The 14566-nt window shown below is 39.3% G+C and overlaps 1 protein-coding gene across 10 annotated transcripts in view; it reads left to right on the top strand.

Moving 5' to 3' along the window:
• LRRC4C (leucine rich repeat containing 4C) overlaps positions 1-14566 on the top strand; it is a 1352261-nt gene that overhangs the window by 1316744 nt on the left and 20951 nt on the right. For 8 of the 10 annotated variants that reach the window (XM_045039151.1, XM_023239774.2, XM_045039152.1 and 5 more), the window contains 2 exons: positions 11487-11538; positions 11790-11856. The exons of 1 other annotated variant lie outside the window; for it this stretch is intronic. The gene's annotated coding sequence lies outside the window, so the exon portion shown is untranslated. The remainder of the gene's footprint in view (positions 1-11486; positions 11539-11789; positions 11857-14566) is intronic. One more of the 10 variants, XM_019812293.3, reaches the window with a different exon arrangement.

Genomic DNA, 14566 nt, shown 5'->3' with positions numbered 1-14566 from the left:
GGACATTGCTGGTTTCTTCTCTGTATTGTCACAGAACCTTCTATTCTTTCTCTTCTCCCATCTGCCTACTCCTAATTCTGACTTTTATTTGTTGTGTCATGGTTAGGGAAAGGAGTTAGGTGTTGGGCATAATAGCTTTTACTTGCCTGGTGCTGTCTTGACTTGATATCAAAATCTTTGGATTTGCCAGACATTTGAAATTGACTTTCTTAGGGTAGCTTTCTTCTACATGTGTTCTTTGGTGACCGACCCCTTCTCTTTGACTTTTCCCACATTTGCTTTGGTGAGAGTGAGACTCTCTTCCCTGACATATCACTTACTCCATCAGCTCCTAGACATCCAGAAATACTTTCAGATTCCCTCTGGTAAGTTGTTTACCTCATCAAGCAACCCTTTTGCACAGGATCCGAAATATCTTTAAGGCTGTCTCATCAACTCCCTCATATGTGTGATCAACATTTGGTCTCTTGCTTTTGAGATTTTTTGAGATGGGATTTAGATACCACCCTCCTATGTCTACTCTACTGTGCCATCACAGCCTTATATTCTTAGTCTTGAGGTGAAGGATAGAAATCCTTGGAATTCTTTTTGGAATTGGTCTTGGAATTGGTGATAGTAAGTCATAACCCACTGAAAGTTCCTCAGAAAATTCTCTAATATTCCTAATGCCCCTAAGTAAGCTGAGGGTTAGGCCGTAGAGACTACCTACCACTTTCCTTAGGAGTAGAACTCACAGTATAGGTCTCTCCAAAGAAATCCTCTTCATGAGCCTTCTCTGGTTCATTGATGTCCTTGTGAGAGATTATTAGCAAGAGATTATTAGCTGTGCAAATATATGGCAACCACCACTGTAAATTTGTGCCCTCTTTGAAATGTATCATCTTCTATGTCTTGGTTCCTTAGCTAAAACCACCATTTCAATATTCTCTCATTTGTATAACAATGCAGAGAGGTATCGTTTAGGTATAGTTTATAGTTGATTTTATGAAGACATGAGAACAGTTCTTAATGTTTTTGATTTAATAATTATCTGAGTGACTTATCATGTACCAAACATTATTCTAGGCATAAGAAATAAGATAGTGAATAAGCTATATAATGCCCCTCTATGCATGAATCTTATAGTCTTCTGAAAGCAAGAATATAGTTTTAAAAAGAGGAAAGTAAATAATGTAATTTCAGAGAAAGGAGATGAGAAACAGTGTGCAGGTGATTAAGGGGTCCTTTTAGGGAAGTTTCTGAAGGAAAATCTGTGAGAAGCTGACATTTGTACAGGAGTTATTAAATTAATTCAGAATAATTGAATCCATATCATGGAAGAAAAATATACATAATATACATAATATACATATGCACATCTGGAGAACTATAAATAATAAGCATTGGAAAGTTTCATATGCATTTCTGGATCTTCCTCCATTAGGACTTGGGAAGAAACCCTCTTCTCTTCTAGGGAAGATTATTTCCTGATCAGGTTCTCCATCTTTCTCTTCACTGGGTCCCACACATCTGGCTTGCATTGGGATGTTTGTGACCTTGTATCAGGGCTCTTATTACATTTGTAGACTATTCTTAGTCTCTGCTAATGAGATCGCTCAGAGTTCGCTTTGAGTATCACATCTTAATCACTTGATTTCTGCAGACGTTTCCTTTCTCCAAATAAACTCCTCAAAATGCCTGCTGCTCTGCACTCATTAACCTGGGAATGGCTTCTCTAACTCCAATTTGAAAATTCTCCCCGACATCCGAGACGCCTATCCTGATCAGGATTCTCCAAGCAGTCGCAATGGGAGGAGGATTTTAGACTCTTGAGTGTGAAAAAAAAAATCAATGACCAAATTTCCATCTGCAAGGGAATTTTCCCTTTATGGAGACACGGGGACTTCACTCTTTTGTGGTGCAGTGCAGCATAGTTAATATCCACCCAACTCCACTATCTGCCCCATTCCCACTTAATCATTTTGTGCTCAGTACGGTTTAGGTGACTCAAAGATAACAAAATAGTTAAGGAGTAAATGAATGAGTAAAGAGACGAATATTCATCAACTAAGAAGTTTTTCTCTCTTACAATCTTTTTCTACTCGTCATGTTTATTTATTTTGAGACACAAAGCATGGAATAGGTGAGTGGCAGGCAGGGAGGGAGAAAGAGAATCCCAAGCATACTGCACTGACATGATGCGGGGCTCCATATCACAAACCCTGAGATCATGACCTGAGCCAAAATCAAGAGCTGGATGCTTAACCAACTGAGCCACCTAGGTCCCCCTCTTTTTCTACTCTTAACCCACAGTGGATTTGATACACCCTTCGTGATGAAGACAGTAGCTCTCATTTAAACAAACCCAAAGTAAGAATAGAACTACACGTCAGTGTAAACATCAACAACGTTTTTCCACTTGCTGATGAATGTTAGGTTGGTGACCTGTATTTCTACAGAATTGCCACTTGGGGTTACATTGGATTACATTAAAGATCTTTCAGATGCATGGATGGTCTAATCCAGAACCAGAGAGGAGCAGCTCCATGGTCACCCTTGCCAAATATTCACATGCCTGGGAATGTACAGGCATGCCCCATTATTGTGCTCTGCTTTGTCGCATTTCACAGATACTGATTTGATGGTATGTGTTTTTTGCTTGTTTTTGTTTTTATTTGTTTGTCTTTTTACAAATTGAAGGTTTGTGGCAACCCTGCGTCAGGAAAGTCTGTTGATGCCATTTTTCCAACCACATTTGCTAAGTTCATGTCCCTGTCACATTTTGTAATTCTCACACTATTTCAAATGTTTTTGTTGTTATATTTGTTACGGTGATCTTTAATCGGTGATTCCAACTCTCTGAAAGCTCAAATATGGTTAGTTTTTATTTTTTTTAAGGAAAACCGTATTTTCAGTTAAGGTACGTACATTTTTTTAGACATAATGCTATTGCATACTAAATAGACTAAGTATAGTATAAACAGAACTGGTATATGCACTGGGAAACCCAAATTTTCATTTGATGTGTTTTATTGCATTAGTCGCTTCACTGTGGTGTTCTCCAAGGAAGGCCTGTATCTTCTTGCTATGCTTTAAGCTTGCTGTAATAAGACTATTTCTAAATACTGTTGGCTTTAGAATACCAAATCCTAAAATTGAGTATGCATTTAAGGGACAAAAGAACAATTATATACCATAAATGATACATTGAAAATATAGTTGCAGATAAATGTCATTTTGAAATCAAAACTGAAAGTTGAAATCATTCTGAAAACTTGAGCCTATTTAAAAATAAGCTTATTAAGGCCCTTAGAAGAAGAAATACTACGCAGGCACTCTGGAATGTCTTGTGGGAACAGCTCATGGGGAATGAGGTCAGGGAAAAAGGAGAAAGATCTCATGTTGCTTTATTTGTCCCCTAGAACCCAACAGTATATTATTAGGCTGCCAGCCACAATCCCATAAAATGGCTTGCTCAAGACGAAAATTTGGCCTTTATTAAGGGATTTCACTTACGAACTATAGCCCACTGCCATCGCTTATCTCTACCTTTAGCATGCTACTCAGGACACTTTAAAGCTCTGTTCTCTATCAGAACTTCAATCTCATGAAGGAGATACGTTATACTTGACTTGAAATTATTTAAGGAGATAAATTATACTTGACTTGAAATCCTAATTTCTTCAGAAAACATAACTAGCAGAATAAGTATTGTTTTTATTAAGCCAGTCGCTTTGTTTATTCAGAAGGAGTCCCTGAAGTAGAAAGACAATACAGAAGCTATAGTTCTCTAGGGGTTTAAGTACAGACCATATGTAGGCTGCTGACATGGTAATCGTTGTATAATTAGGCTCTGAAACTTTGTTAGATCTGTTCCCGGAGAGTTTTCAGTTCCCTTGACCTGAAGAGAATGGGTAAATCGCTGACATTCCAGGGAATAATCTGAATGGCGTACCATTTTCAGGGTATAACCAAATCACTCACCTTCTGCTTGGATGCCCCAGGGAACTGTATTGGAATGAGAAAGAATTGCAAAAGACTTGTTTTAAAATGAGATCGGTTACTGGAAGGGCAGACTCTTGAAGTAAAGTTAGACAAAGCACACCCAGCCATAGGAACTGGGACAAGAGCTAGACTTGTCCCAGAGAGGATAATATTTTCAAAGGTCTAAGAATAGCTAGGGAAGTAGAGGTGATCCCTTCACACAAATACTCTTCTTACAGGGCATATGGAGCATGGCAGTGGTGAGTTCAAGAGCAGATGATATTTGGACAATTGTACTGGGTCGGTGGCATGAGGTAGTTGTTTTGGTTTCTTTAACCACCATCCCTGTATGTTATTCCTAAGCAGATATTCTTGATGCCGCCTCCAGAAATAATCTTTAGTTTTCTAATTCTCTATATTCTTACTGTTGCCACTGAGTATCAAGCCACTCTCACATGCACTACTGATCTGCTGTTGACCCCTTCAGTCACTTCTCATGTATAGCCAGAGTGATAGCTTAAAAGTCTAAACCAGACTGTATTATTTTCCAATGTGAAACTCTGCAAGAGCTTGTCATTGCATACAGAATACGAGGAAATTGTTTTCCCTGGCTCAGCAGGGCTAACTCTCTGTAGTGGATTGAATGGTGGCTTCCTAAAAGATATGTCCACATCCAAACTCCCAGAACCTATAGATGTGACCTTATTTGGAAAATTATATTTCTATATGTAATTAAATTGAGGGCCTTGAGGTGAGATCATCCTGGGTTATCCACTTGGGCCCTAAATGCAATGGCAAATGTTCTTATGGGAGACAACCCATAGGAAAGACATATGGAAAAGAGAAGAAGGCCATCGGAGGCAGAGATCAGAGTTACATGTCCACAAAACAAAGAAAATCTGGAGCCACTGGAGCTGGAAACAGCAAGGAAGAATTCTCCCCTAAAGTCTTTGGAGAGTCCTGCTGGCATCTCAATTTTAGGCCTCTGACCTCCATAAGTGGGAAAGAATCAATTTCTGTTGTTTTATGCCCTCAGGGTGCAATACTTGTTGTGGAGACCAAAGGAAACAAACACACTCTCCATCCACATCTCCTACTCTTAGGCTTGCCTACTTTATTCCTACTAGAGTAGCCTCTTTCTCCCCCTTGCTATTCTTTAAGTATAACATGCTTCTTGTGTTTGTCTGTTTGGCCTGCTGCAACAAAACCCCACAGACCAGGTAGCTTATAAGGAACAGAAATGTATTTCTCATAGTTCTGGAGGAATGAAATCAGATATAGGGAGTCAGCATGGCCCTCTTCCAGGTTGCAGACTCTCATGTCTTCATGTGGAAGAAGGAGCAACAGAGATTTCTGAAGTCTCTTTTTTTAAAGGTACCAATTCCATTCAGGAGCACTTCATCCTAATGACTTAAGTACTTCCCAAAGGCCCACCCCTTAATATCATCTCATTCAGCATTGGAATTTAACATATGAATTCAAAGCGGGGGACACAAACATTTAGCCCTCAGCACTCCCTCAAACTTGGAGCCTCTATATTAGCTGCCTTCTCTACCTGCAGTGGTTTCTTCTAGATCTATGTCTAGTTCTTTCTTGTCATTATTTAAGTTAAGTGTTTGTTTTCTTTTAAGTTTATTTATTTATTTTGAGAGAGAGAGAGAGAGAGAGAGAGAACAGGGGAGGGGCAGAAAGAGACAGACAGAGAGAGAGAGAGAGAGAGAGAGAGAGAGAGAGAATCCAAAATCCAAAGCAGGCTCTGCACCACTAGCACAGCCCCCCATGCGGGGCTCAAACTCACCAACCATGAGATCATTACCTGAGCCAAAACTAGGAATCAAACACTTAATCTACTGGGCCACCCAGGCACCATAACTGTTTCTTTTGCAGAGGGATATTACTAGACCAAATCAATGTAATATTTCCCTTCAGTAATTCCCTATCTTGTCACTCTTTTATTTTCATTTCAATACTTATCTCTACCTGATCTTTTCTGGTTTGTTATCTGTCTAACCCCTAAGGGGGGATGCTCTGTGAAGTGAGAGTTTCTCACTGTCTGACTCACTTCAGAATTCGGAGTGTCTAGAGTAGTCCCAGATATTCAGTAAGCATTTAATTAATGTTGAATGAGATATATAACAGAAGGCTATCAATTCTGATGAGGATTAAGGTGATATGCTGGATATCTAGCACTTTAAGAAACAAGCCAGGTCCTTGGTCATTGAGGTCCTGGGATCTGGGTTATGTTATACTACCAAAGACTTAGACTTACAGAAGAGGACAGGAATCTCATAAGAGATCACAGATACATATGGAGGCATGGTCTTGGGGCTCAAATGGTACAATTTCCCAAAGTGGTGTATAGAGTATAAGCTATTAGAGCGTAAGATCAGAGCTAAATCTGGAACAACAATGTCATGAGGTGGAGTGTGAGAATGAAGCTACAGAAGATGGCCAGGATTTGTTCTGCCTGTAGCTGGAGTCCATTGCCCACTATTAACTGGAAAGTGGGACTCACAACATTGGGAAAAAGTCAGGCACGGGCAATAGGAGACAAAGACCATGACTTTCAATCGCTCTGGTGAAAAGAAAACTTGGCTTTCTAATAATCTAGAAGCATTTTTTAGGGAACTAGATCTAGGGGACTAGATCCTTCCAAACAGGGCCAGCTTCAAATTAGGCTTAAGTCTGAATGCAATAATTTAAAATGATCCCATATGATCTCGATGGTACTACAGCATTGTAACCTAAAAGAGGCCATATACAAAGGTAGGCTGACACTGAGTACCCACGTTATCTAGCTATGAGGGTGGGGAGGGAAGAATATCCCTGGTGATGCCATTATTCAGCCTTTTTTCTACCTTACCAGCTGTTTAAGAAGCTTAATGAGGACATCCTAATCCAACTCACAAGTTAAGGAATGCACATCAGCGGAGGATAAAGAATGTCATCTGAAAATAAAGTAAACCAAGAAGGACTACTGTGTAATCAGGAGGTCTTGGAAGCTATTCTGTTAGAATCACCATCTTAGTGAATTTTCCACAGGTGGGAAAGTAATCTAGTGCAGTATCCTTGGAGGGTCTTTGTGATTTCTCATAACATTAGCTTAATGACAGCAGCCAGAGACCCGTGAAATCCTATTTGGAGGCATGCAGCCATTTTAGAGTTCCCAGAGATAAGGTCTGTTGACATATCCCCTCACTGGGTAAAGCTTGTCCTGTAGAAGTTACTTTAGCATTTTTCATTGCCTCTGACTTTCCCAGAGGTTCTCTGTTGTTATTGTTAGCTGTATATTTTGAAAACGAAAAAACAATCAGGTTGAAGAAAAGGCCTCCTGTATGTTTGTGTCTGTGGGAGTAACTGGAATAAAATATATATAATGCATGGTGGTTGATATTTTGTGTCATTTATCTTCACTTGTGAGGAGGAATGGGATAAGTCACTCATGACTGTGCCAGTCCTGATCCATTCTTCATCTGTACACTCATGAAGATGAATGCCACATTTACACAGACCACAGTAGCATGTGTCCTTTCAGACCATAGATTTAGATTGGTTAGAGCAGGAGGTTGACTCGGTGCTGTTATTTGAAAATCAAGGACACTTTTGTTGTATCCTCCCCTATTCCCACACATCCTGATCTCCAGTGTTAAACTAGGATACCACTAGCAGCTAAAGAGATATTTAAGTGGCATATAAAATATTTATATATTATTTATATTTATAAAATGTTTGTATAATATATAAAGTATATTTTATATTTTATATGCATGTCTCTACTTCAGACACTCACTTCCCTTTAATCTAAAATTTTTATTTTTTGTGTATTCCCAACACAGTGTTCTACAGTAGCAGTTGATTAATAGGATGTCTTGGTTCTCACATGGTGATAAGTGGTACAATCAAGAAAATACTATGAAAAAATGATATGTATGTGGTTAATTCTCTCTTTGGGCAAGTCAGATGACAAAGGAGCAAGTCAGAATAGAACTATTGAGAATTAATAATATTTGAGCAGCTTTATTAAGAAAAACCAGCATGGATGCCTCAGTTTTCCATGATGTATGAATGGCTGTCCTATTGGAAAATAAGGCTATGGCAGAGCAAGTGTCCTGTCTGCTCTATGCTTGCGGACCCTGCTATAGGTAATCAATAGAAAATGAACCTTTTATAACTCAGTACTGAGTGTCCTTATTCTGGTTTTGCTTGTAATTACTGTTCCACAGATTGACTATCTGAAGTTAGGATACTTTGCATTGAAATAAAATTATTGGCTCTTTTTCCCTTGATTGGTACATGAAAGTTTATATAAACAGAAGTAAACTGAAAGGATGTCCATGAATTCCAGAAATTTGATTGACAAATTGTACATTTCCAAAATCACTGTCCCTCTTTGGAAACTTAGCTTGAACCATAAGAAATTGCTGATACCAACAGTTTTTGATTTAGAATGCGGAAAGTTTATGATTTTACATACTGATGAATGTTATAATTCTATAATTTTATATACTGATGGATTGTGTGATTCAGATTCAGCGTGTACGTTCAGTTGGTTCTTTCTGTATATAACCAAGTAAGCTATTTAATTCACTTATTCAAGAAACATGTATTAAGCATATTCTATATGGCAGTTACTGGGCTATACATGCACATAAAATGGAATATAGTGCCGATCTCAACAAAGCATGTTGTCTAAAGATGCAGAAAGACACATGGTAGGCAAGTACATCATGGATGGCTAACACAGTAGTTGATAATTGCTCAATAAATGTTCTTTTTATTATTCCCATATTGTGCAATGTGTTTAAAAAAAAAGCACAAAAAAGTAGGTTCCTACAAATTTAGAGAACCTTGTAATGATTAATGGCTTAAGTACCTCTTTCCCTTCCTTAGCTTGTTCACGTTGAAAGACTATATATTAGGCAGAGCACTAGCTTAGATCTCTAAACACTTAACTTCCTGTGTAACAGTTATCATATATTAGTCTTGTCCCCTTGAAACTTGATCACATTACTTAACTTCCTTATACACTTTAAAATTCTCATTTGCAAAATGGAAAAGTATAACCTATTTCTGCCTACCTCCCATAATTATGAGGGTCAGACAGGATAATATATATGAGGAAATTATCTAATCTGTAATGTATAATATAAGGGGTCTGATAGGACCCCTCCATGTGTGAGATAAAACTGAAGAAGCACACAAAGAGAAGCAGAGACACCAGATATTGGACCAGGCTATAGGAATCACTGAATTATACAGATAGAAAATGGACTAAGGGGGCGCCTGGGTGGTGCAGTCGGTTAAGCGTCCGACTTCAGCCAGGTCACGATCTCGCGGTCCGTGAGTTCCAGCCCCGCTTCAGGCTCTGGGCTGATGGCTCGGAGCCTGGAGCCTGTTTCCGATTCTGTGTCTCCCTCTCTCTCTGTCCCTCCCCCGTTCATGCTCTGTCTCTCTCTGTCCCAAAAATAAATAAAAAACGTTGAAAAAAAATTTAATAAAAAAAGAAAATGGACTAGGATGTAGCAGTGGAAGTGAAGAAAAGTGACAAGATTCTTAATATACAAAATTTCCAATGTATAGGCAATAGAGTGTCAAGGTGATAGGGTGTAGAGGTAACAGGATGCAGTAGTGAGTATGAAGTGAAACAATGAAGATTTAGGGGGACTTTGGTCTGAGCTGCTCAGAGGATGATCCCCGGAATGGTGCTTGGCATATCTACCAGTAGGGGCTTAAATTTTTTTGTTGAATGAATGCATGAACGACTGGAGTTTCTATTAGAAAATTATTGGGGATGAATGTCGAGTTGGAATCAAGAGTGTTATTTTGGACAGATTGATTTTCGATGCCTCCATTGGAGGTCTCAAGTTAGCAGTTATATGTATGTCTGTACCACAGGCTGGAGGTATATGTTTGTCGATAGCATTTAAAGCCACCATGGGATCACTTGGAGAATGAGTATAGACAAGGAATAGGTCCACTAACTGAGTTCTGGTGCACTCCAGGGTTTCGTAGGCCAGGAGATAAGGCACAACTAGTGATGGAGGCAGAGCAGATTAACCAATGAGGTAGAAGGAGAATTGAGAGTGTGGTTTCCCAGCAGCCAAGTGCAGACAATGTTTCAGAAAAGACAGGGTGGTCACTATGTCAAATACTGCTAATTCTTGTCTAATATGAGAACTGAGAATTGGCTACTTATTTAACAATTAACATGAGTTTTCTCCTCCCACCTTTTCTTTACCCCCCTACACACACTGATTGTTACGCACCTCCTTGCTTTCACATTTTCATAAATCCCTGACCTGTTAACTTGTCACTCACATTTCATGATGTGTCCTATCTGAAGTTCTTGCAACCATGAGACTTGGGGAAAGTTTCTATACAGTTGAGTTACATGTCTTTTAAAACCAATAACAGAAAATCCACAGATCATCTCTGAAATAAAATTTCATTATAGTCAGTTTTACTTATGTAATAAGAATAATATTCACTAGCGGTATGTTGCTTTGAAGTTTGAGAAGCACATTTACTTGCATTATCTGTTCCAAACAAAACCATTTAACACAGTAAAGTGCCCCACTTTGAAGCTTACACCATCAGACTATGCCACCTGCTAACACCTCCTTGTAGGAGTCCCCAGCAGACCCACACTTCACTCCTCCTCATTCCTTGAAGATTTTAACACCTGCCTCCCTGCTGTTCTTTCCAATCCTACTCTTGATAGAATCTTGGTGATTTCAATATCCATGTCAGTCCCTTGATCTTGATTACTAATTGTGTGGGCTTTTCCCATCTGTACTTGCCCAGGGTTTCCGCTTTGTATAGTTCACACCAACTGTATGTCTAAGCTTTGGCTGTAAAGACCTGTGTTTGTGGGAATTAAAGATTCTTTAGTTTTCTTGACGATGCTTTGCAAAATGCCAGCTCTACCTTTTCACATTTCTTTGCTCCAAGTCCTGTGTGGCCTTCAATCTCAGATTCTAATTTGCAATCTGCCATTGCTGTAGGAATGTTGGGAGGGGATGGGCAGGAGGAGGAGATGTTAATATCTCTCTTGTTTTCGGGGTGTGAAAAAGAAACAACTGGAGTTGACAGCTGATGTCTCTATCAAAGTCTTAACATCCCATTTGACTTTAGTAATTCAGTGTGTTCTGTTTTACTATTTCCTGTCCATCCTCAAAGTGTATTCTCTCATTTGATCTTAAGGGGCAGTTTTGATAAAGACTGGATCTGAGACTACATGTGACTTGTTGAAGGGCGTGCATTGGATGAGTCAGAACCAAGTGTAGACGGCAGGTCTTCTGACTCCAAACAGCATTTTTTCATGGGCCTTAAAAAATGCATTGTTCAAAATGGCCAGTGGTTAAAATAGCTGCCTTGGCTCTCTGCCCAGGAGAATGTTAAAATACAGTGGCAATTCAATAAATATTGTCACCAGTGTCGTCTGTGGCGATGGTGGTGGCAGCAGATCCAGAAATGTGCTGAATTGTTCTAATGGATGCTTTCTTATTTTTTTATTTTTTTAGATTGGCAAACACGTTGCCTGTTTACAGCATAGAGACCACAATGGAGAGCTAGGTGGGTGATGATTCATGCTAAATCTTCCCCACAATATGCTGAACACTACAACAGCAGCTAATGTGAAGCGGCTCATTATACACTGTCGAATCCAATAACAGCAACGACTGGCTTTGCTAGCACGAGCAACTTGTGGGAAGCCCAGTTACTGCAAACCACTACTGGATTTCAAAAAACAGGCTGCAGCATAGTAGAAAAGACATATTCACTGAGTCATATTTGCAAATTTCTTGTATGTTTCTCTTTGCCAGCTTAGAAACAGCCTTCATGTTCCCAGCCTGACACCAGAGATGACTCTCCTTGGGATCCACTTCTCTTGTGAGTGCCTCCTCCTTTAGTTATGTTTTATGGACTAAAGATTTTATAAGGGTAGGGGTGGCTCATAGACAAATCTGGAAATGTGGTTCCCCTGTAGAAATATTCCCAAAGCTCCCTCTCCACCTCATCTTCCACCAGCCAGTCATCCTGTACACACAAACACGTTTACCTTCTGCAGTACAGCATCCATAGGTAGCATTTCTATACACAGAGAAATCCTGAGGCAGCAGGCAGGAACACTGACTCCTTGCTGTATGACTTATGACAATGTGTCTTTTTGTCTCCATTTAATTGTAATCTTCTGGAAGGCTGAATCCTGGATTTATTGATCTATTTAGTTTAATGTCTATGAGCCGTAGTTGTCCTTCCCTAAATATTTATCAGTAAAATTAATGCATTCATTTCTAAAAAATCCATAATTAAGCTAGGGACTAGGATTTAATCTTCTTGCCTCCCTTGTCCCTAGCACAGTGCCTGATATACAGTAGTTAGAAACTACATGTCCATTTAGTGAGGGAACAAGGGTATGAGTGAGTTCATCAATCACCTGGTTCCCTGTGGCCAGATGAAAGGCTAAGCAAACCTTTTCCAACCATCAGGGACAGAGAAGTGATGGCTTCCAGTCATTCTTCTTTGGGCCGCCAGGAGTAATGCCCTGAAAGTGGTTGTTTATTTTGGAAGGCAAAAGCTAATCTGAAGCGATTTTCTTTATTTTTATATTCAAATATCTATAAAATAGAAAAACACCAGAGACCTATTCATTGCTCACAAATGATCTATGGGGTAATAATGTGCTTGCTTTTCCAGCTGGGCTGCACTTTGGTGCTATCCTGGGTTTAATTGAAAATATGCTGTGACCTTGGTTTTGTTCACTGGGCATGGGGGGTGTATAATTGGCATGAGGCCTCTGAAGAACTCCCTTTTAATGAATGTCATTTGGCTAATTTGGGGTTTGCCTGCGGGAAATAATGTATGAAAACAAGACGCATTTTATTTGCATGCAATTCACATGAAGGTAATGGTTTAAAAAATTTTTTGTTAAGTTTTTATTTTGCCATACCTATTCGTTGAATTCTAAATGCTATCAGTATGATAATAGTATTGTCCCTAACAGTCTCATGTTTCATCATAATTAAATAAACAGCTTGTGAATTGCAGTCCAAAAAATGTCTGTGTTCCACTCTTAACTTAAGGGGTTTCCATAGAAACCGTGGGCAGCAAGTTTAACTGACATTCATTGGACTTGATGCTACATGTAGTGTTGCTATCTCTGTTTTCCCTTTACTGTGTGTGTACATCTCTTTCTCTTCCTTTAACCCTGGAACCCTCTCCCGCTTGGTCTTCCTCTGGTCTCCCCCTTGGTTTCTTCCTCCTCCTGCTCCTCCTCCCCCTTCTCTTATTAGCAATGAGGAAGTAATTTGGACTCAGTTAGATTTAACAAATGCAATAATACTAAAATGAGCTCTGATACTTAAGTGTAATTGTGTTATTAGCTGGAAATGTTTTTCTTCAAAAACAAAAGAATTGAGAGTGAAGTTTACCAAGGAAGCACATGCTGGTAAGAAGAAACCCTTGACTGTGAGTTGGAAGTAAGCAGGCTTTATATCATGGGCCACATTTCCACCCCAGCTGTGGCTTTTCCTTGATTTAGGCAGCGCAAACTGATGTTTCTTTCTCCTCAGTCCTGATTTGCAGTCTTCTAACTGGAGCATGAAATCATTGTGCTGATCACATTCCAAGAGAAAGGAGTTTATTTAGGAAAGGAAAAAAACATACTATATATTGTGTACCTACTGTGTGCCAGATATTTTTCTAGGTACTTGCATTTAGCTTGTCTTCGTTAATCCCACAAAATTCATTGCCAGGCAATGTGCTGGAAGGAAAAATGGATCCAGGCTGAAGTTTAGATCCCACAACCAGGTGGTGGTAAAACCTTGATTATAGTTCTCAGATGCTCTGTCTTGGCATGTCAAAGGCAAAATGAATATAAGCACTTCTAAGAAACGTTTTAAGAAACTTCTAAGAAACGTTTCATTAAGATTAGTTTTAACTTTTTTCAATGTTTATTTATTTTTGAGAGAAAGACAGAGCGGGCACAAGGAAAGGGCAGAGAGAGACAGAGACACAGAATCTGAAGCAAGCTCCAAGCTCTGAGCTGTCAGCCCAGAGCCCAATGCGGGGCTCCAGCCCAAGAGCCTTGAGATCATGATCTGAGCCAAAATCGGACACGTACCAGACTGAGTCACCCAGGCAGCCCTGGGATTAGTTTTAATAATACAGCCAGTACACCGTGGGGGTGGTGTTTTTCTTCATCCCTTTAGAAATGAGGAAAATGAGTTGCCAAAAGAGTAAATTGCTTATCCAAAGCAACATAGCTAGCAAAGAGTATATATCCATACTCTGGATGGTTATGGTTAAAGGGGAATATTAAGACAGACCTGAGATCAGCGACTAATTGCGTGATTTGTGGCAAGCAACAGGAAGCATCTATTTCGTGCAGCTGTTATGAGAATTAAGTAAAAATTGTGTATGTGAAGTACGCAGAGTATCTGCCACACAGAAAGCTGTGGTTTTTACTCTTTCTGTCTCCCTCCTCCCTCCCCTTTCTGATTGATTTTATTTTTAGTTTGGATTCAAAGTAAAAAAATGATCGGTCTCCACAAAGTCTACCTAATATTTATAGTTGAAAATTTTTTTTAATGCTTATTTA

The sequence above is a fragment of the Felis catus genome, chromosome D1 (genome assembly GCF_018350175.1).
Source record: "Felis catus isolate Fca126 chromosome D1, F.catus_Fca126_mat1.0, whole genome shotgun sequence".
Lineage (NCBI taxonomy): Eukaryota > Metazoa > Chordata > Mammalia > Carnivora > Felidae > Felis > Felis catus.
This window is presented reverse-complemented; position numbering and strand designations above follow the sequence as displayed.